The 26,889-nt window shown below is 48.7% G+C and overlaps 1 protein-coding gene across 9 annotated transcripts in view; it reads left to right on the top strand.

Annotated features, from left to right (window-relative positions):
* Positions 1 to 26,889, top strand: part of ALPL (alkaline phosphatase, biomineralization associated) — a 64,774-nt gene that overhangs the window by 14,002 nt on the left and 23,883 nt on the right. Inside the window, exon 1 of one of the 9 annotated variants that reach the window (XM_012152832.5) lies at positions 8,436 to 8,743. The exons of 2 other annotated variants lie outside the window; for them this stretch is intronic. The gene's annotated coding sequence lies outside the window, so the exon portion shown is untranslated. Of the gene's footprint in view, positions 1 to 8,435; positions 8,760 to 12,101; positions 15,824 to 18,877; positions 20,916 to 22,737; positions 24,438 to 26,889 lie in introns of those variants that run through there. 6 more of the 9 variants (XM_042244636.2, XM_060411483.1, XM_060411481.1 and 3 more) reach the window with 6 other exon arrangements.

Here is a 26,889-nt window from a genome sequence, read left to right as displayed (position 1 = left end):
AAAAAAGAGTAGATATATGTGTCTGTATAACCGACATGTATATGTATAATCAGAGTCGGACATGACTTAGCGATTGAGCACACACACACATCGGAGAAGGCAATGGCAGCCCACTCCAGTGCTCTTGCCTGGAAAATCCCATGGACGGAGGAGCCTGGTGGGCTGCAGTCCATGGGGTCACTAAGAGTCGGACACGACTGCGTGACTTCACTTTCACTTTTCACTTTCATGCATTGGAGAAGGTAATGGCACCCCACTCCAGTACTCCTGCCTGGAAAATCCCATGTATGGAGGAGCCTGGTGGGCTGCAGTCCATAGAGTCGCTAAGAGTCGGACATGACTAAGTGACTTCACTTTCACTTTTCACTTTCCTGCATTGGAGAAGGAAATGGCAACCCACTCCAGTGTTCTTGCCTGGAGAATCCCAGGGATGGGGGAGGCTGGTGGGCTGCCGTCTATGGAGTCGCACAGAGTCGGACACGACTGAAGCGACTTAGCAGCAGCAGCAGCACACACACAGACATAAGTGATTCACAATGTCGTGTTGCTGTACACCTGAAACTAACACAGCATTGTGAATCGCTATGTGTGTGTGCGCTCCATCGCTAAGTCACGTCCGACTCTATGACTGTGCCATGGACTGTAGCCCTCCAGGGTCCTCTGTCCAGGGGATCTCCTAGGTAAGAATACTGGAATGGATTGCCATTTCCTTCTCCAGGGGATCTTCCTGAGCCAGGGATTAAACCCACCTCTCCTGCATTGGCAGGCAGATTCTTTAGCACTTAGCCACCTGGGATTCTGTACTCTAATAAAAATTTAAATGAAATGAAAATTCAAAAATAAATAATAAATAAAAATTAGGTTAATTTCAGCCAATGACGAACACTGTGAAGAGAAGAAACGGTATTGTGAAATAGGGACTGGGGTGTAGTGAGAGACTGGGTTCAGAGGTGGTGACCTTTGACCTGAAGAAGGAGGCATGAGCCAGGCAAAGACCTGGGTTGGGGGTGATGAGTGATCCAGACAGGGGGAACAGGAGGTGCAAAATCCCTGGGGGGAGACAGCAGAGCACAGAAGGTCAGAGTGGCCAGGGGAGGGGGCCAGGAGATGACCTCAGAAGCTGGGCTTAGACAGAGCTTGCAGACCTCTGACTCTTCTCTGGGAGAACCAGCAGCACCTGCCAGAGTGTGTAGGTGGTAGGTGACCTGTTTGTTGGATGGCCCCTTGAAAACTTTTAAAGCAGGAACCTTTGGTGTTCACCGTACTGGTCCTCTCCAGGCACAGAGGGGGCAGCTGAGGCCCAGAGGGAGAGGGAAGGGGACCCTTCCAGATCTCAGAGGGAGATTATGGACTCTAATCTGGGTCCCCTAGCCTCCCACTGGTTCCTCTCCAACATGCCCATGCAACCCCTCTAAATTAAGGCAAACACTTATTAAACACTTCCTCTTTGCCAAGGAAGTTGTCTATCTTGCCTCCTTTGACAGGAGGAAGGTGAGGCTCAGGGAGGTGACCAGGGTTCCATGTGATTGACCCTGGGCAAGTGACTGAACCTCAGTTTACTCATAAAATGGGAACAGTAATGATCTCCCACTCACAAAACTGTTGAGCAGTCAGTGAGGTGTGACAGGCGTTCAGCTCTTTCTGTTCAGTCTGTGCCTGACTCTTTGCGACCCCATGAACTGCAGCACGCCAGGCCTCCCTGTCCATCACCAACTCCCGGAATCCACCCAAACCCATGTCCATCGAGTCAGTGATGCCATCCAACCATCTCATCCTCTGTCGTCCCCTTCTCCTCCTGCCTCTTTCCCAGCATCAGGGTCTTTTCAAATGAGTCAGTTCTTCACATCAGGTGGCCAAAGTATTGGAGTTTCAGCTTCAGCATCAGTCCTTCCAATGAACACCCAGGACTGATTTCCTGTAGGATGGACTGGTTGGATCTCCTTGCAGTCCAAGGGACTCTCAAGAGTCTTCTCCAACACCACAGTTCAAAAGCATCAATTCTTCAGTGCTCAGCCTTCTTCACAGTCCAACTCTCACATCCATACATGACCACTGGAAAAACCATAGCCTTGACTAGACGGACCTTAGTCGGCAAAGTAATGTCTCTGCTTTTGAATATGCTGTCTAGGTTGGTCATAACTTTTCTTCCAAGGAGCAAGTGTCTTTTAATTTCATGGCTGCAATCACCATCTGCAGTGATTTTGGAGCCCAGAAAAATAAAATCAGTGACTGTTTCCGTTGTTTCCCCATCTATTTCCCATGAAGTGATGGGACCGGATGTCATGATCTTTGTTTTCTGAATGTTGAGTGGTAAGCCAACGTTTTCACTCTCCTCTTTCGCTTTCATCAAGAGGCTCTTTAGTTCTTTCTGTAGTGCTTGTCAAAATGTGAATATTTACCTAGCATTTTTATTTTAAGTTATTTTACGGACTCTGGGATCTTTCAGTGAAGTCCTCATGACCCTTGTTCAAGCACATGTGTCACTGGTTCATAATGGCTCTCTTGTCTGTTTTTAAAAATTAATTTATTTACTTTTGGCTGTGCTGGGTCTTTGTTGCTGCTCATGGTCTTTATTTGGTTGCAGCGATCAGGGGCTGCTCTTTGTTGAAGTACGTGGCCTTCTCATTTCGGTGGCTTCTCTTGTTGCAAAGCGCAGGCTCTAGGGTGTGTGGGCTCAATAGCTGTGATTTGGGGGCTCATTTGGGCTCCCGAGGTGGTTCACTGGTAAAGATCTGCCTGCCAATGTGTGCAGGAGACACAGGAGACTTGGGGATTGACCCCTGGGTGGGGAACATCCCTTGGAGAAGGAAATGGCCACCCACTCCAGTATTCTTGCCTGGAGAATCCCATGGACAGAGGAGCCTGGAGGGCTACAGTCCATGGGGTCACAGAGTCGGACATGAATAAGTGCGTGCATGGGACACACACACACACACACACACACACACACGGGCTCCGTTGCCTAGTGGCATGTGGAATCTTCCCAGACCAGGAATCAAACCCATGCCCCCTGCCTTGGCAGGCAGATTATCAACTACTGAACCACCAGGTATGTCCCCTCTTGTCTATTTTATTATTAAAAATAAATTTAAAATGGCTTTCAGCCATCATCCAATACCTTACATTTTCCTCTGGGCTCCTCCATCCTTCTCCCACCCACCTTTCTTCAAGTGGGATAACCACTATCCTGAGTCTGGGCTTTCTCATTCTTTTGCTTTTTAAAAGTATTATTTTAAAATTTTGATTAATACTTCATTAGTAATTTTATTAGTATTGTCACATTTAGATCATGTATCATATATAAAGTTGCTCATTCTCTTTGACTTTTTTGAGTAGTATTTAAAATCATATATGTGTATGTTATATATATCATATAAAAAATATATATATATTTTACTTTATGAAAGTGTATGGAGAAGGAAATGGCAACCCACTCCAGTGTTTTTGCCTGGAGAATCCCAGGGACGGGGGAGCCTGGTAGGCTGCCGTCCATGGGGTCGCACAGAGACAGACACGACTGCAGCGTCTTAGCAGCAGCAGCAGCATGCTTTACATAATCTCCTGAGACTTGCTTTCTCACACAATCTTATTGCCAAGGTTGATCCAGTGTTGCATATAGCTATATTTCTTTTTTTTTTAACTATTATGTAACATTCTACTGGGTAACTATTCCACAATTTTTAAAAAGTTTTTATTTTATTGTTGGCTCCACCTCACTGCTTGCAGATTTAGTTCCTTGACTAGGGATTGAACCCAGGGCCTTGGCAGAAAAAGTGCCAAGTCCTAACCACTGGATTGCCTGGGAATTCCTGCCACAATTTTTTTTAGTCAATTTCTTGTTGATCACATTTGGGTCGTTTTCAGGTTTTGCTAGTGTAGAAGCAGCACCTATGAGTGTTCCTATACCTGCTTTCTTTTTATGTGTTTATTATAGGCGGGGTCTCCATTGCTCCGCACCGCGGACCACGGGCTCTATGTGCAGGCGCTTCAGTCGCTGCAGCCCTTGGGCTCAGCATTTGCGGCTTGAGGGCTCCAGAGCCGGGGCTCTGTAGTTGCTCTGTGATGTGTTGGATCTTCCAGGGCCAGGGGCACTGCAAGGCAGATTCCCTTTTTATATTTTGTAAATCAAACTAATGCATATTTACTTATTTTTCCAACACTTTATGCTATAAATTTTCAAACAAACACAGCAGTTTAGAGAACTCCATAAAGAAAGCCCTGGCCCCTGAGGGCCTTCACTCTGCTGAGCTGGGTTCTGTTCTCCTGGGAGCTGTGTGTCTCTCATACTGGTGCTTGTACAAAATGTCGGAAGTCATTGGGCAAACAGGAAAGGGCGTGTAAGAGCTTGTAGCTGCTATAGTTACTCACATCTCTGCTTTGAAGCCTTAGCTTTCATCTTCCTGCTGTGTTATGTGGTGACATGTGTCACTCTGCAGCAAGGCATATGCTTAACCACTGGACCACCAGGGAAACCCTGCTGTTTCTATTTTTAAATGTAGTCTTCTTATTTCATCTTGAGTCAGTTTTGGTATGTTATAAATATATGGACTTCTTTGGTGGCTTAGACGGTAAAGAATCTGCCTACAATGTGGGAGACCGGTGTTTAATCCCTGGGTTAGGAAGATCCCCTGGAGGAGGGCATGGCAACCCACTCCAGTATTCTTGCCTGGAGGATCCCATGGACAGAGGAGCCTGGCAGGCTACAGTCCATGGGGTTGCATATATTTATATTTTTAGAAATGTATGCATTTAATCTACATTTTTATACTTATTGGCAAAGATTGCTTATAGCATTTTCTTATTATATTTCTCTTTTCCGTAATAACTGTGTATTATCTCTTTCTCCCTCTCTTTATTTTTAAAAAGCAATCTTGCCTCATTTATCATCTTTTTTAAAGGACCAATTTGTCGCTTTGATCTTCTCAACTTAATCTCTTTTTTTTCTGTTTTGTTGATTTTGCTGTTTATAATCTCTTTTCATTTTGTTTGAGTTTCTGTTCTTTCTAATTTCCTTAATTGGAAACTTAGTTTGTTAATTTTTAGCCTTTCTTTGCTGCATTGCACAAGTTTTGATTTATCATGTTTTATCATCAGTTGGTGCTAAGTAGTGTTTAATTTCTAAACTCCAGCATTTCTCTGATGTATGAGTTATTTAGGAATTTTTTAAAAAATCTCCAAGTATATGAGGGAATTGTTTGTTCTTTTAAAAACTGACTTCTAAGTTAATGGTCAGAGAATGTGTGAAGACCTGCTATTTGAAATGTGAGACTTGTTTTGTAGCCTGGTATGTGATGAATTTTTTGTTTGCATGTTCCTGAAAAGAATGTGTGGGTACTTTGTCTCTCCTACCCTACTTTTTCATTACAACTTATCTTGTTTTTCTTTTAATAGTTTATTACTTTAAAAAATTATCAGCTGTAGCTTTGCCTTCAAAGACAAGATGAGCATTTTCTCCTATCCCTTGGTCTCTCTCTTCCCTTTCAGCCCTTAAGCTCTTCAATGACTGGCCTTTGAGCCCCCATGACAGCATGTTAAAGTTGTCTAGATTTTTCAGTTCTGAGGTGTGTGTGTGTGTGCGTGTGTGTGTGTCTGTGCACACGCTAAGTCACTTCAGTCATGTCTGACTCTGTGATCCTATGGACTGTAGCTATATATATATGTATATTTATCTTACTCTTTTCTTTGATCTGGGAATTTTTTTTTAAACACCAAACTTTACTAAGTTATTTGCTCAGCTTTCATATATCTTTAATATCATCTGAGGAATTTGTTTCTATTATTGAACTATTAATAATTACTTCAAAAAATCTGGGGGGTTGTATAAACATTTAACATTTGAATGGCAATTTAGCTGGATATAAAATTCTCCGTTCAGATTCTTTTCCTTTGGTACTTTAGTCGATTCAATTTGACACTTACTCCTTTAAGTGATCTGTTTTTCTCTGGATTTTGAGAATGTTTTTTTTATTCTGATAGTCACTCTAATATTTCTCAGTGTGCATTTTTTCATTATTCATCCTGTTTGGTGTATTTGGGGCCCTTTCAAATTGAGATCTATCATCTTTCTCCAGTTCCAAAGTTATCTTCATTATTTCTTCCAATATCTCCTCCTTTGATTTATTTTCCTCTCCTGGAATGCTTAATATCTAGATGTTGGCAATTATATTTCATTTCTCTTTTTTTGTTGTTGATATATAATTTCATTCAATAAAATGTACAGATCTTAAGCGTTCAGTGTTGTGGGGTTTTTTACCTTTGTATTTTGTAGTGCAGTATAGCATAGCATAATAACTATAAAACTCACAGAATCAGACATGACTAAGTGACTGAACTGAACTGATGGCCAAATAACAATGTTGTGATCATTTCAGGTGAGCAGTAAAGAGACTCAGCCATATGTATGCAGGTATCCGTTGTTATAAGTTGCTCAGTTATGTCCAATTCTTTGCAACCCCAAGGACAGCACCATGCCAACATTTCCTGTCCTTCACCATCTCCCAGAGTTTGCTCAAACTCATGTCCACTGAGTCAGTGATGCCATTCAACCATCTCATTCTCTGTCGTCCCCTTCTCCTCCTGCCTTCAATCTTTCCCAGCAACAGGGTCTTTTCCAATGAGTTGGCTCTTCTCCTCTGATGGCCAAAGTATTGGAACTTTAGCTTCAGCATCAGCCCTTCTAATTTACATGTGCTGCCAAAGTGAGCACATGCATCAGTCCTTCTAATGACTGGTCTCCTTTAGGATGAACTGATTGGATCTTCTTGCAAACCAAGGGACTCTCGAGAGTCTTCTCCAGCACCACAGTTGGAAAGATCAACTCTTCGGCACTCAGCTTTCTTAATGGTCCAACTCTCACATCCGTACATGACTACTGGAAAAACCATAGCTTTGACTATATGGACCTTTGTTGGCAAAGTAATGTCTCTGTATTTTAATATACTGTCTATGTTTGTTATTGCTTTTCTTCCAAGGAGCAAGCATCTTTTAATTTCATGGCTGCAATTACCATCTGCAGTGATTTTGGAGCCCAAGAAAATAAAGTCTGTTACTGTTTCCATTGTTTCCCCATCTATTTGCCATGAAGTGATGGGACAGGATGTTGAGTTTTAAGCCAGCTTTTTCACTCTCTTTCACCTTCATCAAGAGGCTCTTTAGTTCCTCTCTGCTTTCTGCCATAAGGGTAGTGTCATCTGCATATCTGAGGTTACTGATAATTCTCCCCGAAATTTTGATTTCAGTTTGTGCTTTATCCAGCCTGGCATTTTGCATGGTGTACTCTGCATATAAGTTAAATAAGCAGGGTGACAATATGTAGCCTTGACGAACTCCTTTCCCAGTTTAGAACCAATCCGTTGTTCTGTGTCCGGTTCTAAACTGTTGCTTCTTGACCTGCATGGAGATTTCACAGAAGACAGGTAAGGTGGTCTGGTATTCCCATCTCTTGAAGAATTTTCCACAATTTGTTGTGGTCTACACAGTCAAAGGCTGTAGCATAGTCAGTGAAGCAGAAGTAGATGTTTTTCCAGAATTCTCTAGCTTTTCCTATGATCAATGGATGTTGGCGATTTGATCTCTGGTTCCTCTGCCTTTTTCTAAACCCAGCTTGTACTCCTGGAAGTTCTTGGTTCAAATACTGTTGAAGCCCAGCTTGAAGGATTTTGAGCATTACTTTGCTAGCATGTGAAATAAGTGCAATAGTGTGTGGTAGTCTGAACATTCTTTGGCATTGCCCTTCTTTGGGATTGGAATGAAAACTGACCTTTCCCACCCTCCACCCCAGTCAATGTAGTATTTTGACCAATCACATTACCTTATAAACAGAACCCCCAAATAAGATTTTAAAAAATTTTCTATCAAGTTTCCTCATGCCCCTTTCTGGTCTATTTTTCCTCCCAAATTGCAATCATTGTTCCCAGTCCTTTTACCATAGATTAGATTGGGCCTCTTCTATAGTTTCACATAAATGAAATCATACAGCAGGTACTCTTCTATGTCTAGCTTCTTTCACTTAGCATAATGCTTTTGATATTTATCTGCATTTGTTGCCTCAGTAGCTCTCTTTTTTTTTTTTTGCCAAGTGGTTTTCCATTGTATTGATATACCATACCACCATTGTTCATTCATTCTTCAGTTACTGAATATTTGAACTATTTCCAGTTTCAGGATATCATGAATAAAGTTCCTTTGAATACTTTGTAATCTTTGAGTGTAAATACTTAGAAGTGAAATTGCTGGATCGTGTCATAAGTACGTGTTTGCTTGACAAACTTTTTCAAAGGATTATTACACAAGCACGAGTTTCTCTACATTTTCGTCATGTTGACTTGGTTTTAGTCATCCTGGTGGATGTTTTAATTTTTATTTGCCTGATAACGATGTGGAGTACCTAGAGCTCTTGGTCATTTCTGTGTCTTCTTTTTTCTGAAATGGTTAAGTCTCTTGCTCTTTGTGTGGGCTGGGGAGGAAGAGTTAACCATTTTCTTGTGAACTTCCTGTGTGCACGCTCATTCATGTCTGACTCTTGGCCACTCCATGGACTGTGTAGCCCACTAGGTTCCTCTGTCCATGGGATTCTCCAGGCAAGAATACTGGAGTGGGCTGCCATTTCCTCCTGCAGAGAATCTTCCTGATCCAGGGATCGAACCTGCATCTCCTGCATTGGGACGTGGATTCTTTACCACTGAGCCACCTGGGAAGCATTGTCGGCTTCAGGAGTTCTTTATTTCCTGGATACGAGTCTTTTGTAAGCTATGTGTATTGTGCGTATTCTTTTCCAGAATATGTCTATCTATTCAGTTTCTTAATGCTGTCTGTTTATGTTAAAGGTTAATTTGTTTATGTTTGGCCATGGTGGGCCTTTGCTGCTGCACCCTGGGGCATTCTTTGTTATGGAGCATAGGCTCTAGGCATGGAGGCTTCACTAGCTATGGCTTGTGGGCTTTGTTGCTCTGTGGCGTGTGGGATCTTCCTGAACCGGGGATGAAACCAGTGTCCCTTGCATTGCAAGGTGGATTCTTAATCACCGGACTACCAGGGAAACCCAATGCTATCTTTTGATGAGCAGAGATTTTAAATGTTGGATGAAGTCCAACTTATCAATTTTTTAAATGAAGTTAAGACTCCTTGTCTTACCCAGAGTCACAAAGATATCTGCTTATGTTAGCTTCTAGAAGCTTTATGCTTCTGGCTTTTTATTTATTTTTAATTGAAGGATAATGCTTTATAGGTCTGACTTTTATAATTAGGCTTATGATCCATTTCAAATTGATAGAGTAAGATTGGGGTTGGTGTTTAACTTTTAACCAGTCTTTTACCATTTCTTTCAGATTTTCTATTTCTTCATCCCTCCTGGCGTCTTCCTAGAGATATTCCTCCATCTGACATCCCAGTTCCCTATTTCACTGCTCAGATGCTGTATCTGTTCTATAATCCATTCTACCTATTATATTTGTTATTTCAACTGGTTTTTCATATAGAATACTTCCACCTGGGTCCTTTAACAATTTCTTATTCTCTTTTATTTCAGTAATACCGTATTTCTTTCACGTGTTTCTAATGCTTGTTTTAGAATTCTTGTTTAAAATCCATCTGTTGGACCTGGCCAGTTCCAGTGCTATCTCTACTCAGTTTGTTTTTCTTTGGAAGCCGATGTGCTCCCCAGATTCCCTGTGCTTTAACCCGTGATCTCATTCCTCAGGGGAAGGGGACGTTCAGCTAAGCCTGTCTGGTGCTGCATATTGGGGTAAAAATCCAAGCCTGACCCTGGTCTCTGTCAGCATCGGTGAGCCCAAGGAGAGGCCAGTCTCAGAGTGGAGACCCCCAGGTGCCAGAATTGCGTAGCTCCTCCCCGGGTTTAGCATCACAACTCCCCCGACCCCCACCAAGTAACGAACTCTGCAGGACTGAGCCTCACTTTCTTTTCTTTAACTTTGTTTAATTTGGGCTGTGCTGAGTCTTCACTCGGAGAAGGCAATGGCAGCCCACTCCAGTACGCGTGCCTGTTGCTGTGCACAGGTGTTTTCTAGTTGGGGCAGCCGGGGACCAGCTGTGGCACATGGGGGCTCGGTAGTTGTGGCACATGGGTTTAGTTGCCCCGTGGCGTGTGGAATCTTCCCACACCAGGGACCAAACCCACGTCCCTTGCATTGGCAGGCGGATTTTTACCCACTGGATTTCCAGGGAAGTCCTGAGCCTCACTTTCTGAGTGCTAGGAAGAATCAGCCAGGGGAGGGGGCTGTCTGCCTAGGTCAGAATCCTCCAACCTCCAGGTCTGGAAGAGAAGGGCTGGTGGAGTGACTGAGTTCGCTCTTGATTTCTGCAGTTCCTCAGTGCCTGCTCCGTGGCCCTGATTTTATTCCCGCAGACACTTGGGCCGTCTGCCTGGTCCCTACCTGTTCCAGTGAGAACGCTGGCTTTCATTTCTGAAGGGCAAGTGGGCATGTTTTGGGGGCGGGGGCCGGGAGAGGGGATGGAGGGGTTGTGTTGGGGAAGTCTTGATGCAACAAGGCAAGAGCAGAGCTCAAACTCTGTTATCTGTTCTACGGTGTTCTCCACGCCCGCTCCAGGCCCTACCCCTTCTCTTGGCTGCTGCGTCCCCACCCCCTCCCCCTGCACACACCGATTTAACCACCCGCTTCCATCTCCCCAGGAGATTCCGCTTCCCTCCTCAGGCTCCTAGGCTTAGTGACGTTTTGCTCTATTGTTACTCTGGTGTTGATTTGTGGGAAAGGGGCCCAGAGCCGTGTGTCTTCCTTCACTGTTTCAAGGGAAAGTACGTGCAGCACCCCAAGCACATCGCCAGCCAGAGCACAAAACTTCAAAAGAAAAACAGCAAACTGACTCAGGATAGCACTGGCGTCAGCGACATTGGGACAGAAAGACCCAGGACTTTTAATTACCATTAGAAACATACAAAATAGATAAGGGAAGATATTGGCAACGTAAAACAGTGTAAGAAACTGTATTAGAAAAGCGTTACACAATAGAAGGACCATGTGCAAATATGAATTTTGGTTCGGTATGAAAACTCAGCTTTATTGTCTGTTCCTGCCCAAAACTTTGCATGCAACTAGCAGCTCACTGTTCCCTAAAAGAAGGACTTTTGCCTCCAGGCCGTCACATGTGCTGCTGTTCACTCTCATTAGTCTATCTTCCCTGCACTTCTGCTGGAAAAATTCTGGTACGTCCTCAAGATTCTTTCCCTGAAGACCTCTCGTGGGCAATGTGACACTCACTGATAGCATGGGGTTCTAGAGTTAGGAAACCAGGTGCCCGTCCTGTTCTTCAACTGACTGTGTGACTTTGGGAAAGTCTCACTATCTCTCTGGACCTTTAGGCTCCTGCTGGGAAAAAATGAGCATATTGAGTTAGACTATTTTAGAGCCCCTTTTAGCTCTGACAAGCTGGTACAGTTGTTTCAGGAAGTGGGGGACCCCATTCAGGGTCCGGAAGTGGGCTCTTGTCTAACACTCGGAAATGAATTGTCGGAGGAGACAGACAAGGCAAGAGACTTTGCTGGGAACCCAGGAGGGCTGCTCCGCTGCGTGGCTTGCAGTCTTGGGTTTTATGGGTTTGGAATTCGTTTCCAGGTTATCTCTGGCCAACCATTTTGACTCAGAGTCCTTCCTGATGGTCCTTGCATTGCTCAAGCCGTGATGGATTCCAACAAGGAGGACTCTGGAGGGTTAGTAGGACACGTGACATCTCGTTTTGACCTTTCCCAAATTCTTCCAGTTGGTAGTGGCTTGTTAGTTCCATGTTCCTTACCAGGACCTCCTGTCATAAAGTAACTTATGCAGATGATTACTATGGTGCCTGGCCAGGGTGGGCAGTTTTTGTGTTTCCCCTAACAACTCCTGAGAGACTGAGAGTTCAGCTGAGAGACTTCAGTTCCTACTCAAGGTACTTCTTGGGAACTGGGGCAGCGATCTCTTTCTTCTGTAACTGCTTCCAGCTGAGATGGCTGTAGTCCTGCCTCGTAGCCAGAAGTCTCTCTCCACGTGATCTGCATATAGGCATTCTGTGCCCAAAGCCGACACTCACCCTCATGGTAACAATTTAGCCTGAAACTATTTGACCCTGTCGGAGAGGAAGCAGAGATCAAAACAGGAGGCCCAGCAGGATGGTCATCACCAGGCCCCAGAGAAGGAAGGCAGAATTGGGTTGGGGGCTTCAGGGTGTGATTTTCTTCTGATCCGTTGATGGTGAGGTAATAGGGCAGTGCTCCAGGTGTCCAACAGTCAGCCTGAAGTCACCATCCTCCACCTGGGTGGGGGCCCCAGTTCTCAAAGATATGCTATGCATGTTTGTTGGGTGGGCACCAGGCTCTTGCCCAGGACTCCACCACCGCTTGGCTACACTTCCCCTGTTTCTGTATTTCCTCCCTTCCCTTATCAGCAGCTGTTTGAATCTGAGTTCCAGAGAACTCAGGAAAGGTCAGGGAGGCCGAATGAAGCCTATACCCTGCAAGGATATAGAGAGATAGAGGACACAGAAGGGATTTGTATTCCAAAGGCCCACAGGGTCCTGCTCAGTTTCAATTCAGGGAACTGGGCCACTATGGCTCGGGCAACTCCCTGTCAAAATGTGGCACGGTGCCGCCTCAATTTGAAGAATAGACTCTGAACTGTAAGGTTTTCTGAGTTGCAAGTCCTGGATCTGAGTCTTATATGATTAAAACCTCAACCCCTTGGTCTGCCATGTTGGTGTGACCGACCCAATTAAAGGTAGTTGGAGGAGTGACAACTGGAATTTTAATAGAGTGAATCTCATTTCTTTTCAGGGAGAGTAAACCTGAAACCCAGTCTGGAGCAGGTATTTTGGGGAAACTCATCTAAGTAGGTTTTAACTGTAAATGTAATATTAACATATAGATGAAAGGTGCTATTGGTCATCATAGATATCTCTTTTTGTTAGCGTATGATCTAAAGCAATTTCCTTGTCTAAAAATGTAACAGTTACAAGAGGAGACCTTTAAAAAGGAAGGTTGTAGTTACTAGCTGCCAGCAGACATTGTTCTGAGAACATCTCGCGGCATCCAAGTCTGACACAGCTCAGAAAGCAATTTCTTAGCAATACAAGGACTAGCCTTAAATTACAAACATAGTGTCATCTAGTTATTTCTTTGGATGTCTGAATCATAGTTACTCCATCTTTACTTTTAATTGTAATATTCTCCTTAATAGCCAAAGCAGATGTCACCATTAACGATGTTAGTATTTCTCTAGATGTGAGAAAATGCTAGAATTGGAACTCATAAAGTCTTCTCCTGGAAATATCTAACTATTTGAAGGCCTCTTCCAGTTTTTCCCAGAGCACCAAGGGCCTCATTCCTGATCTCTACCCTGAGCTACTTTCAAGAGGGTGTTGAAGGTCAGCAGCTGCAGTAATTTAACCCTTGTAGAGGCAGATGACAAGTGCCAGTTTCCAGTCAGTGGATTCCCTTCTTGGTCATAAATTTGACCATAGTTTAGGGAGGGGGCATTTCATGACCATTTTGTCCCATGGGGCTGGGAATGCTTATTCCCAGGTCTGGCAAAGATTTTGTTGACAGGCCACTCCAGGTGCTATTGGACTAGGCCTCATTAACAGTGCCAAAAAGCTCCAGACCACCTGTCTTTACTAGCCTCTTATGATACAGGAAAATATTCCCTCTTCTTGCTTCTCCCCATATCTAGATTAGACACTGTTATAACTATTGATCTCATATGGATCTACATGTCATCATTTTATCAGAGGCTCAGTCAAACATTTGGTTATGTAGGAAATGGCAATTTTATAAAACAGATAAAATACAAATAACATAGCTAGCAGTGTTAGTAAAGTCATAAGAATTAAGCCAAAACTTTCATTAGGTGTAGCCCAATATATTCCAGCTCATCTAATTTAGTCTATTCTATACCAGTCCTTATCTTTCAAGGAAATTATGTATTGGCATTGCCCATAAAGAAGATCCCCTGGCGGGAGGCATAGGAACCCACTCTAGTATTCTTGCCTGGAGGAGTCCCATGGACAGAGGAGCCTGGTGGGCTACAGCCCAGAGGGACGCAAAGAATTGGACACACCTGAAACAACTGGGCGTGCATTGTCCAATCCTAGTGGGACTAGACCGATTATCCTTAGTATGATTTAATTGTTCCCAACATGGAGGAAACTTTAAACTTAAATTACTATAGCCTGGTGTTTTCTACATAAATCCATCCCATAATTATGGGAGATTTTATTGCTTGGCTGAAACTTTGCTTGTTGGTCTGATTGAGCTTGATTCACAGAAGAAAACTCATATTTATGGCCAGAGTCAGAGTAAGCATTATGAACTGACCAGATGAGGGGATTCTACCTAGTAATATCAATAGTGACCCGAACATGACTGGTGGGGCATGCGTTGGTCAGCCAAAATGGATTCCAACGAGAAGGATTCTGAGAGGTTGGTAGGACACGTGGCGTCTCCTTTGGACCTTTCCCGAATTCTTGTGGCTGGTGGTGACTTAGTTCCGTGTTCCTTACCAGGATGTGTCGTAAAATAACTCACAATAGTGGTTACTGGCCGGGGTGAGCAGCTTCGGTCAGTGGTTCCTCTAATACAGGGGTTAAGAATGAAGGTTCTGGACTTAATCTCTGTGTTTCAGTGAGTAGCTAGTTCAGCTCGTGAAAGCTCATTTACTAACCTAGGATAATGGTTAAGAGCTTACGCTTCCGGCTTGGGCAAGTGGGGTTCATAATCCCAACTCTGCCGCTTGTCTGCACGTGACCATAGGCAAGCTGCTTAGTCTCTATGCCTTTCCCCCAACTTCTGTCCGATAAAGTTGGTCCTAAGGGTGCCTACCTCAGGGTGCAGGAGCCAAATGAACGCAGCTGTCGCTGTGCTGATGATGGTGGTTCGCACAGACCTTTCTTCATTCCAGTCCATAAAATCTTGATGTTTGCCTGCCAGGCTCTATCTAAATTTTTAAAAATTCTACCCAATATTGCCTAACAGATACTGTCCATTGCATTGCATCTTTAAAACAGCCTTGCAAAATCAGGATGTCTTAAAATAACCTTGGGAAATAAGAATCTGTAACCCTGTCTTACAGATAAGGAAACTGCAGCCTCAGACATAAAATGACTTTCAAAGCCGTACCGCCAGGACTTAACCTTGTATCCAGCTTCTCCAAGGCCAAGGCCTTTCCAGTCTGCCTCATATTCAGAAAGATTAGTCTGGGGTTTGGGAGCTTATTGAACAAATCCAGATGGGAAAGCTTGGTGAGAATGCCCCCTCCCCCTTCCACACATATGTCAGCTGTCTGCCTGCCCTAGGCCTTCCACAAGATGTCTTTTGTAGGTTTCATGCAAATGCAGGTTTTGTGATGGGCCAGAAGTTAATTGAGGAGACAGAATGAGTGAGGGTTGGACAATTAGCAGCTCAAGTGACCTGAGATAGGGAGCCAGAGGGGCTCTGGGAAGGAGAGCAGTAGTCTTGGAGGACACGGAGTCTGCAGAGAAGAGAACTGAGATTCAACCAGCCCGGAGCTGATGCTGGAGAGCGAGGCCTGCGGAAACAGTTGTAGGTTTCCTAAGAGGCGGTTCCAGACTGTGGCACCGGGGCTGACCCCAGCCCTGTCGTTTACTCTTGCAGGTTTGAACATGTGGCTTTACCTCTCAGAGGCTGCAAGAGGGCTGCTAGTAACCTTTGGTAAGGGAGAAGTATCAGTGCACCAGAATCTCAGCTCCACGGCTGGTTAGATTGCCGTTGCGTGGACTTTAGTCCTGAAGTCTCGGTTTCCTTGTTTGCAGTTCTCAGCTGTGTGGGATTATTGCAAGGCTCCGGTGAGATGATTTTCTGGTGAGACTTTTTCTATCTCCCTATTTAAAACTGCAAAAAAAAAAAAAAAACCCAACCCAAACAACAACAAAAACTCCCCTGCAAATACCGCCTCTCCTCCCTGCCTTCTATTTCTCCATCTCATTTACCATTATCTACTGATTTCACTGATTTTCCTGCATTATCCTACTGATTGTACTTGTTTTCTTGTTGTCTGCTCACCCCACCAGCAGCTATGTGCCCCTGGTATATAGTAGGTGCTCAGTAAGCAGTGGTCAAGTAAAGATTGGTTGATAACGTATAGAGAAGGCCCTAGGGTATATAGGGGATGTTGAGGCCGTGTCAGTTGGATCTTAAAGATGCTGGGCAGAGGCAGCAGGCTCTCGCTTGGAGCCTGGATTTTAGGGTGGTGTCTGGACCCGCTCTGGCCACAGCCTGCAGGAAGTGAGCCCTGTAGGAGAGCCCTGCAAAGCCGGATGGGCCTGAGTACTGGGGCTTCTCATGGAGCCAAGACCCTCTGGGCAAACAGGAAGCCCATGATGCTAGGCTTCCCTGCTTTCTTTAGCTTTTTAAACCGCTCTGATTGCCCTGTGCAGGCATGCTCAGTTGCTCAGTCATGGCCTCCTCTTTGTGGCCCCATGGACTACAGCTTGCCAGTCACTCTGTCCATGGAATTTTCTAGGCAACAATACTGGAGTGGGTTGCCATTGCCTCCTCCAGGGGATCCTCAGCTCAGGGATCAAGCCTGCATCTCCTGTATCTTTACCACCGGGCCATCTGTGAAGCCCTCTGATTGCCCCTAAGTGGAGCAAACTACCTCCAAGAAAGGCCAGTCCCAACACAGTCCTCACCATCCAAGGCACAGGGATTGGAGTCACACAGGCCCAGGGGCATGGCCCTAGAGCATGCCCCTCTGTAGCGGTTGGGAGAGCCACTACACTCCTCTAAGTCTCCATTTCCTTCTCTGTGAAATGGGTGCAGCAGTTTCCCCCTTGTAGGCCAGCCTCCTAGGGCTTTGTGTAAATTATAGTGAAAATGTGTTTGGTGACCTAGCATCATTAGACCAAAGGGTCTAGAAGCCTGATTGGACCTGTGGCCCTCAGCACAGGACCAGGCACGTAGTAGACACTTGGAACCAGGTGGTCAAAGAGTTGTTAAACTCAACTGACAACAACCTGTTGGAAGCGGAGGGTCTGAGTCATGCATGTAGAAGAGTTTTTAGGCAAATCCTTTCCGTGGACTTTCTACAATTCTACTAGTTAACAGATTCCATGAAGACCTAACTTGTATTGGTTGGCCTCATTTTATCATCCCCTTGAAACTTACTGATCCATCTTTAACTTGTTTGCAAGATTTTTTCCTTTGATAGCGACAACTAGCTGAGTGACATGATGTGGTTGTTTACAATGTAAGTAGCTGAGGAAAATGGGCTACACTGGAGTTCTGAGCTCAGGCTCTATGCTCCAAGTAACAGAAAATCCAAAGTAAGCAATACGGGGAGGTAATTAGCTCATATAACTTGGATGTTCAGAGGTAGGCTTCAGGCATGGCTGTATCCAGGGGCTCAAGCAATGTCATCAAAGATTCAGATTCTCTGCATCTCTCTATTCTACCTTCTGAGAGCTTGCTTTATCATCAGGCTCCACACAGTGCACCTCCCCAATGCCCCACACCCTCATATCACACCACCCAGGTGGGGAGAGTCTTCCAACTTCAGCCATCAGGACCCACCTGCAGCTGCTGGAGGTAGGACTGACTCAGGCCACTTGGCTGAAAAAGGGAGAGTCGCTTCCCGAGGGAACTCAGCAATATCATTAGGAAGGGAGAATGGATTCTGTCCGGGTGGCCAAAAATGACAGCAAATGTCCACCACAGTCCTCAGAAGGGGAAGCAGCAGAAAGCAATAGAAATATCTGATAGCACTTGACAGTTTGCAAAGTTCCTTCCCTCTCAAGAAGCTGTTTCTGGAAGTGGAATGGTATTTATTGTCCCAGCTTTTTAGATGAGAGAACAGCCCTCGAGTGACCAGCCACAACTCTGACTGGTAACTCTGAGCTGTCACCATGCATCTCAGCCCCTTTGTGTAAACTTATAAACCCAAAGGGGTTGACCCGGGAGGGAGGGGGCCAGGGTGACTGAAACCCCTCCCTTAAGTGCCTGTTCCAGATAGGAGAGGTCCTGAGGAGGCTGCAGTCAGGTGGAGGCCCAGGAGGAGCCGGTCTGGGGGCAGAGGCAACAGCCTGACGTGAGGACCGGTCACGGGGCTGGACGCATGCACAATGGGAGCCCTGCTTTGCTCACTGCCAGGGCTCTGCTGCATGTGCGTGTGTGTGCGCGCACACACACACACACACACACACACACACACACACACACACGTCACATGGCACACTGACGCCGGGCTCCCTGTACTGGGGGTGGCGGAGGCATCGGCATCTGCTGTCCGTGATGGTGCCTCTGATGGAAGTTGTCCTGCATGTGACTGGGCTGGGGCTGCCAGTGCCCTGGATATGGAGCCAGACATGCCTGGCCTGCATCCCAGCTCTCCCACGTGGTTGCAGTGTGACCCTGCACCCCCGCCCCCTCTCTGAGCCTCAAGTTTTCTCTTCTGACCCGAACTGGTAATTCCCACCTGGCTGGGTTCTTGGAAGGTTGAACAAAAAGCTCCCAGTGTGTAGTAGGTGCTTTAGTCATGGAGCTTCTCCCCTTCCCTCTTCATAGTGGTCCTCCTGTTGACAGCTGTGTGACCCTGGCTGAGTTACTTAACTTCTCTGTGCAGTGGGAGCAGCGATTGCCCATACTGTGTGCTGTGAGGATTAGACGAGGGAAGGCCTGGAAAGCGCTTAGTGCCTGGCAGCCTTGTTATCACTTCTCCTACTAGCTAACATTTACTTTGGGTGTTTAATATGGGCCAAGCCCTGGGTCTTTGTCTTACTGTTTGTTGTGAAATTCGTTCTGATGATAGGCCAGTGATACAGGTACGCACTGTGATGGTTGCTGCTGGACCCGTGAGAAAACTGAGGCCCAAAAATGGCAAGTGACATGCCCAAGGTCACAAAGCCAGCAAGCGATGGGGGCTCTGCTCAGCTGTGCACCCCTTGGTTGGGACCCTCACCTCTGCAGGCCCATATTTTCTGCCCGAGGTGCAGGGTGCATTCCCGCCCTCCCAGAGTCAGCAGGGATATCAAATGCAGGAGTGCAAGGAGCCTCCATCCGCTGGAAGGTTCCCTGGGAATGTGAGGAGCGCTGTTATTGTGGGCCTGGGGCAGTGAGACCTGTCGCTGGGAATATCCATGCCCTTCCTGTTCCTACGGGAGCAAGGCATTCGAGAAACCAGACACACGCCACCGGGGATACTGCTTGTGTTGGCTGCCACCCAGAAGGTTACTAGTTCATGGCCCATTTCTCTGAAGTCCAGAGCCACCTCAGCCCCCCCAGCTTGCAGGGCCTGTGTGGGCCGTCTGTGGAATGGAGGTTTCTTCTCCTCAGGGAAGGCTGCCAGGGCACGTGGCGCAGTGGGGGTAGGCGGGGAGGGCAGCCACGGTGGTCCAGGGTCCTGCAAGAGGGCCAGCCAAAGTGGGGGATGGTGGGGGAGGAGGGGTGTGTCCAGGGCTGGAGATGGGCCTCCAACCGAGGTCCGCCCCTCCCCCCAACCCCGCACACCCTGGGTGGTCCCCTCTGCCAGACAGGCCTCCTGGGATCAAAGACTTGGACTCAGCCACTCTTGGTGTGACCTAGGGCAAGTCATCTCACCTGTCTTTGATGAAGTCGGGGGTAAGAAGCCCTCCCGCAGGGGCTGAGGTGCACATTCAGGAAGAGTGTATCGTGAGTGTGAGTCGTGTGAGTCAAATGGTAGCTGTGTCTATTCCATTAATCCACACACACATCACGTACACATTGCAGGTAGGAAAGATGTGGTTTGTTTCTAGCCTTACTGATTGCTCTAGGAGTTTACACTTGGCCCCGGGAGACAGGAACATCCACAAGCGATGTTGAATTCTTGACTTGGTCGCTTTCTGGCTGTGTGATCTTGGATAAGGTGCTTAACCTCTCTGTGCTTACGTTTTGTTATCTGGAAGTGGGGTGTATGGCATCACTGACTCAATGCACATGAGTTTGAGCAAGCTCTGGGAGTTGGTGATGGACAGGGAGGCCTGGTGTGCTGCAGTCCACGGGGTCGCAAAGAGTTGGACATGACTGAGTGACTGAACTGAACCGAAGTTGGGTGTAATCATAGTGCCTACCTAGTAAGCTGTTGTGGAGACTGAATGAATTAATATAGGTAATGCTTAGAACAATGTCTGGCACACAGCAAGAGCTATGAAAAGATATGCTATTTTTATCACAGGTGTAATGACCAAGTATGTAAAATAAGGATTTTTCTAGAATAGGCTCAATTTGAAATGTTCTTTTCAGTTGACAGGGACCACTAACGTTTGGAATTCCAAGACACTGGCATCCATGCTGTGCCTCACAGACTGCCCCGTGCTCCCCATGACAGTGCCGGAAGTCTTAGCTGGTGGCCTGTTCCTTCTGTTGACAGCTGTGTGGCCCTGGGGAGGTTGCACAGCCTCTCTGTGCCTTTTGTTTCTTGTCCGCTGTGAGAGTAAGCATGGGACAGCTCGTCTCCTGGCACCAGAGAGGCTCCCGCTGCAAGAGTGCTGAGTAGGATGCAAACACCTCGGATGTAAAACACTTCCCCCTTCCCCACGCCTCTCAGCTCCCAGGCTTGGCCCCAAACAAGGTGGCTTGGGAACATGTCCTTCCCATGGGAGGGGGGAGCCTGTGTGGGAGCATCCCGGACCCTCCTCTGCCCAGGCGCCCGGGCACGGCGTCTCTGAGCCCTGCCCTCTCCCTCCCCCACTTCCCTGCTGCCAGCTCGCCTCTCTCCGGGTGAACCTTGACTGGCTTCAGTCCTTTGCCCGCGGAGCCAGTGTGTGGCACCTAGACTGGGCCAGGCGCCCCAGAGAGCCGCAGAAAAACCTCCAGCTCTAGAGCTCAGACCCTTGAGGCTTTTGGTTCCAGCTCTGCTGTGTGGCCTTGGGCGAGCGGCAGACCATCTGAGCTTCAGAGTCCTCATCTGTGAAAGGTCAACAGGAGGCATGTAAATCAGGTGGGGCCTGTCGAGCGCCTGCTCTTGACTCTGCTGACCTCAGGGAGCAAAGCCCTCTGTGTGGTCTGTCCTGGCTGACTTTGTCCTCTGTCACCAACGGACCTCTATATGCCACATTGCTGCCTCCTTGCCTTTGCGTTTTTGGGTTCCCCTGTATGGAGCGCTCGCTCTCTCTATTCGTTTTAACCCCACCATCCATCCAGCCTGGCTCTTCTCCTCCCCACTCCATGGAAGCTTCCCCACTGACCCAAGGTGGTCTGCTTCTTCCTTCTTCAGGAGGAAAAGGAAGTGGCAGGCCACCAGCTGGGTGCTTTGTCTGTGAGAGAGAGACAGACAGACAGATGACTCTAGGAACCGGAACCTCCATATCTTAACTAACTCCTCGCCCGGCTGGAGGTGCCCAGTAGCCAGGCAGGCTTTTCAGTTTCTGGAGTCTTGGAGCGAGAAAGACCTCCTGGACCTCCCAGGTGGGCAGGTCTGTGGTGTGCCCAGGGGGAATGACCTCCGGCTGAGTGGGCAGGGAAGGGTCTGTCCGTTCTCGGTGCCAGCCTCTCGCCGGCCCACTCGCCTCCAGGTCCGTCCCTGCGCTGCCCAGCGGCCGCAGCTGCCGGTGATTCTCACTGCCCGCTTGTCACATCCCTGGCTCTGTTTTAAGCCTTCCTGTGTACTAACTCATACAATCCTTACAATGACCCTATGGCTTCTGTTGTCTCCCACTTTGCCGACGAGACTCCTGAGGCTCCAGGGGTGGGCTCACTGGCCCTGAGTGCCCCCAACCCTGGCTTGAGAGGAGGGATCTGAACCTGGAGCCCTGGCTCCAGGGCTCGCTTCCTGCTGCCGAGCCGCCTCCTCCATCATTCAGCATTGACCTGCCACCCTCCCACCCACCTACCCACATTCCTGCCCGGCCGGCCAGCTGTGCACTGGGCTCTGCCAGCCACAGGGCGGCCGCCATCCACAGAACAAGATCCCTGCTCGCTAGGAGCTCACCCCGTGGTGAGGAGCGACCACCCATGGGCCTCTAAGACTCTGATATACGTGCTCCAGGTCTTGAGCACCCGGCTTCTAGGGCAGGAGCTGTAACTGCCTCCAGGTCCTGGGCGGGGTGCTGGGCAGCCCAGCAGAGCTGAGGTCGAGGGGGTAAGGGTGATGGGAGGACTTCATTGGGTGGACAGCAGGGAACATTCGAGACCTATTCCAGACCAGGGAACGCAGTGTGCAGAGGGGCTGAGGCTGGAGGTGCCTGGGTTGGGGCGGGTGGAGGTGGTGGTGGAGAGACAGCTGGCATCTTATTACAGCTCTGAGGGTGCCACGGCTTGGCAGCAGGCAAGACTGACACCAAGCCTCCCCAGGCACTCCTGTGTCTGTTTTCTGCCAAGATGGGGTGCTGTCAGCAGCGGCTAGAGGTCTCACTCTATCCCAGCACCTGGCCTGCCACCCTCCCAGGGAAGTCTGTCCTTGGGTCTGACCTGCAGCCCACTCTGACCACCACACATTCCTTCCAGAGCCCTTCACCCGGAGGCTGCTTCATGGCAACAACCGTAAATAACTTCCGTCCTGAATGAATAAACTCCCAGCCAGCAAGGCTTGCCAGAGATGCTGGGCTTGGCTGCAAGAGCGATTCTGCGTCCCCTCTCTCTGACCCTGCAGCTGAAATGTTCCTAGGCTTATCTTCGGTGGCTCCCTCTCTCCAGGCAGCTGCTGCAGCCCTGTCTGGTGGTGCCAGACCCCCTCCAGCTCCCATCCCATTCCCCACACCGCCCCTGCCCCGCCCCCGGAAGCACCGGGAACATTTAGGCCTTCTCTTCGGCCACAGTTCCTTGAAAAAGCCAAGGCCCAGCTGATAGCCCAGAGGCACTGGCTGGTTCTGACTGATCTCGGTGCATGTCTATGGGGAGGAGGAGCTGGGAGACCCAGGGTAAGTCTTTTATCTTCTTTAGGCCTTAGTCTTCCCATCTGGGCAATGGGATCATCTCTAAGGCAATGTTTCTCAAACTAATCAGCTCGTGGGATGACTTGCCAGGCTCTGCGCTGGGAGATTCTGAGTAGGTGTGAGGTGGGGGTGGGGGCTGAGAATTAATTAGGTGGGGGGGGGGGTGTCATGTCTCTTTAATTTCTTTAAAAATGTGAATGCAGCCACCCCCAGGACGCCTTTTCTTTCCCAGTGTTTCCTTAACTCACATATCGGCAGATCTTTCTCACCTAACAGTTCAGGCAAGGTGGGGGCTATTGGCCCCTGGATGAATTTTTACGTGTTTATACACTTTACCCCCCAGAATACTGTAAAGAATACTTCCATCACCCCATAAAGTTCCCTCATACACTTGCCAGGCTATGCACCTCCCTGGGTACCATTTGGAAACAGGACTTTTCCTGCAGTCACCCAGAATGATTTTTGTGGTCGGGGACACTTGGGAAGATCTGGTCAAAGAACCCTTCCCAGCCCAGACATTGTTGAACTGTGACCTCTAGACTGGGGGCTCCCAAGGACAAATAACTGCCCGCACCAAGCACTGCTAGGGAGCGCACAGTGACACTCCTGAGGCCTCATATTGATTTATTAGGCTGGTGAATAGGGGAGCTATAAAGGGTATCTCGGGCTTTGGAGCTCAGTGGGGGTGGGGAGCGCTCCTGGGTGAGCTGCGGTGGGAAGAGTCTGGAACAGGGGTGACCCCTGGGTAGGGCCCACGTGGAGCCCTGTGAAGGCCTGGCTCTGCACCTCCCATCAGTGTAACCCTGGATCCTCTTCACCACGGCCCCTGGGCCTTTTTCCCTCACCTGGAAAGGGGGATGATTGTATCTAGCTCTCAGTTAATAAGGATTAAAGTAAGATCAAGTATGGGCTTCCCAGGCGGTGCAGGGGTAAAGAATCCTCCTGCCAATGCAGGAGATGCGGGAGGGGCGGGTCCATCCCCTGGGTTGGGAAGATGCGGGAGGTGCGGGTCCATCCCCTGGGTTGGGAAGATGCGAGAGGGGCGGGTCCATCCCCTGGGCTGGGAAGATGCGGGAGGTGCGGGTCCATCCCCTGGGTTGGGAAGCTAACCTGGACTAGGAGGTGACAACCTACTCCAGTACTGCTGGCTTCCCTCCTGGCTCAGACAGTGAAGAATCTGCCTGCCGTCTGAGAGACCCAGGTTCGATTCCTGGGCTGGAAAGATCCCCTGGAGAAGGGAATGGCAGCCCACTCCAGTATTCTGGCCTGGAGAATCCCATGGACAGGGGAGCCTGGCGGGCCATAGTTCATGGGGTCACAGAGAGTCGGACATGACTGAGTGCGCACGGGCTGGACGAGGTGCGTCACATTTCAGCGCCTGGCCTGCCTCTGGGCTCTCCTAAATGGGAGAGAGACGTCAGGAGGAGAAGGCAGCAGCTCTCTGATGCGGGAGCTGACCAGCATTGGGCAGCTGGGCGGTGATGGAGCTGGGACTTGAACCGGACTTGCTGGCTGCGTGACAGCTCAGAACGGCTTTCCTGATAAGCCTCATTTTCCCGACTCTACCCTGCCTATATCATTAGGGTGTGGTGAGGATCTGATGCAAAGTGAGAAAGAAAAATATTTAAGGGAGTAATGCGATGGGTTTCCTGTTTTCATAGTGAGCCCAGTGGGCTTTCTGTCGCCAGGAGAAGGGTCCCTCCCTTGGCACCAAGAGGGTAAAAGCATCTCCCCCCACCAACCTTGGGTGCTTTGCTCCGTGGGATCTGAGGTGTCCCAGGAGGCTGGACGTATAATCGGAAAAGGCCTGGTCTCTCAGGCACCCAGGCCCCGTGGGTGTGCAGCGCCTTCACCTCTCTGGACCTCAGCTTCTGAATCTATAAGCTGGGAACTATAATCACCATCCTGACTTGAGAGGTTGTCGGAAGCCAAAGAAAAATGAAGGGCTTCCCTTGTAGCTTAGTTGGTAAAGAATCTGCCTACAATGCAGGAGACCCGGGTTTGATTCCTGGGTTGAGAAGATCCCCTGGAGAAGGAATTGGCAACCCACTCCTATTCTTGCTTGAAGAATCCCATGAACTGTAGCCTGCCAGCCTCCTCTGTCCATGGGATCGCAAGAGTCGGACACAACTTAGCAACCAAACCACCACCACCAAAGAAAAATGAAAAGGGAGTTGGGGACACTTGGGAAGCAGGAAAGGCCCCTCTAGGCAGGTGGCGGTTTAGCGCCCTCCAGCCTGTGTTGCTGCCTCTCTGGTGATGGCTGGGTTTGCACCCCTGGCTGAGGCTTGACTGAAGCCTTCTTGCCGCCCTGCAGGGCTGGTACAATCTCAGACCTGAAGCAGTGCTGGGGTTCGGGTTACAGCTGTGATGGCCAGTAGATCCGGGTTCAAATTCCAACTCCATCATTACACCTCTGAGCATCTGTTTTTCCTTCATCTGGAAGTGCTCAGTAAGAACAGTTGCTCTCATTCTGGACGTGGGTTCACCTCTCTGGCTGATTCAGAGCAGACACAGGTTCCTGGCCGTGGAAATGGGTTGGAGCGGCAGCTAGTGCTGGGAAAAAACGATTGTGCAATTTGTCCCTCCCTCGTGGCCTTTTCCCCTTTGGCACCAGTGGGTTTGCCTTCTGGGTCTATGAGTCTGTTTCTGTCTTGTGGGTGGGTTCGTTGGTACCGTTGTTTTGAATTCCACTTGTAGGCAGTGTTGGATGGTGTTTGTCTGTATCTGACTTGCTTTGCTTGGTATGATGGTCCCTGGGTCCATCTGCGTTGCTGTGAATGGCACGGTTTCATTTTTTTATGGCTGAGTAATATTCCTCTGTGTGTGTGTGTGTGTGGACACATAGTAGGTGCTTTTCCTATCCTAGCTGGTCAAGAATCTCCAGGAAAACAGAAGGTGTCTGTCCTGTTCCCCACTGAGTCCTTAGTACCTTGAATAGAGCCGGGTACCCAGCAGGTGCTCAGTAATGTTTGGGCGTGAAGGAGGAAGGGCCAGGCCTCAAGTGGGGGTGGACTAGCTTGGGGGAGGAGAGCCTCAGGGATTGTCCCTCCTCCCGTTTCACCCCTCCCGGGCTAATCCGCAAAGATTAACCCCAAGGAGCAAAGCCAGGTCAGGGCCACTGACCCAGGGCTTTGGAGCAGGTGTCCAGGGCTCGTGTGACTGAGTATTCCGGGTTGTGGTGGCTGCTCTGTGGGGCCCTCTTGGCTCAAGATGGCCCTGCTGTCCCCCACCCTGGACCTGGTCCTCACAGCGGTCCTCAGCCTCCTCCTCCTGGTGCTGACCTTGGCCTTGGTGTGCTTCTTCACCCGTCTGGCCCGGCCCCTCAGGTAGGGCTCGCCCCAGGCTGACTCCCACCCTGCCAGAGATCCTGCCCTAGATTCGTGTGGCTTCTGTTTGCTCTTGTGGGGGGGAAGGGTAGGCACTGGTCCCTCTCCCTCTCCGTGGTGGGGAAACCGAGGCCCCAGGAGGTTGAGTCCGCTGGAGATTGAATTGTGCTTGGCCATGGACTAGCTGAGAGCCTTTGCTCAGGTTCCTGAACCGTAAAATGGGATCTAACAGCACTTGTTAAGTGGAAACACAGATATACACTGTTGTTAGCACAGGGCTGGATCCGAGTGCCCAAGAAGCGCTAGTGATTTGTATCAGTCCTGTTACTCTGTCGTTTGTCCTGGACCTTCTGAGGCCTGATCCAGGGCTGGCTTTCTGCCCAGCTTCAAGGGGCTCCAGGGCCCTCTGTCCCAGGATGCTGAGTCAGTCCTCAGGGCCAAAGCCCAGCCTCCGCTTCTTCCCCTAACCTACCAAGTAGCTGCTCCTCCTGCAGGGCCAAGCCCAGCCAGGGCTTCTGCACGCTTGCTGTGCATAATCAGGGCACGTAGCTGGGAGCCTGGCAGAGATGGTCTGGCTGGGAGGTGGGGGGCGGGGGTGGGGGGGGGCTGGCACACATCCCGAGGCTCCATTCTGAACTGGTAGAGCGCTGGCAGAGGGTGGTGGGCAGCCGGGGTCCCTGCAGCCCCAGACGGAGCCCCACGGAGCCCATCG

The sequence above is a fragment of the Ovis aries genome, chromosome 2, assembly GCF_016772045.2.
Source record: "Ovis aries strain OAR_USU_Benz2616 breed Rambouillet chromosome 2, ARS-UI_Ramb_v3.0, whole genome shotgun sequence".
Classification (NCBI taxonomy): domain Eukaryota; kingdom Metazoa; phylum Chordata; class Mammalia; order Artiodactyla; family Bovidae; genus Ovis; species Ovis aries.
This window is presented reverse-complemented; position numbering and strand designations above follow the sequence as displayed.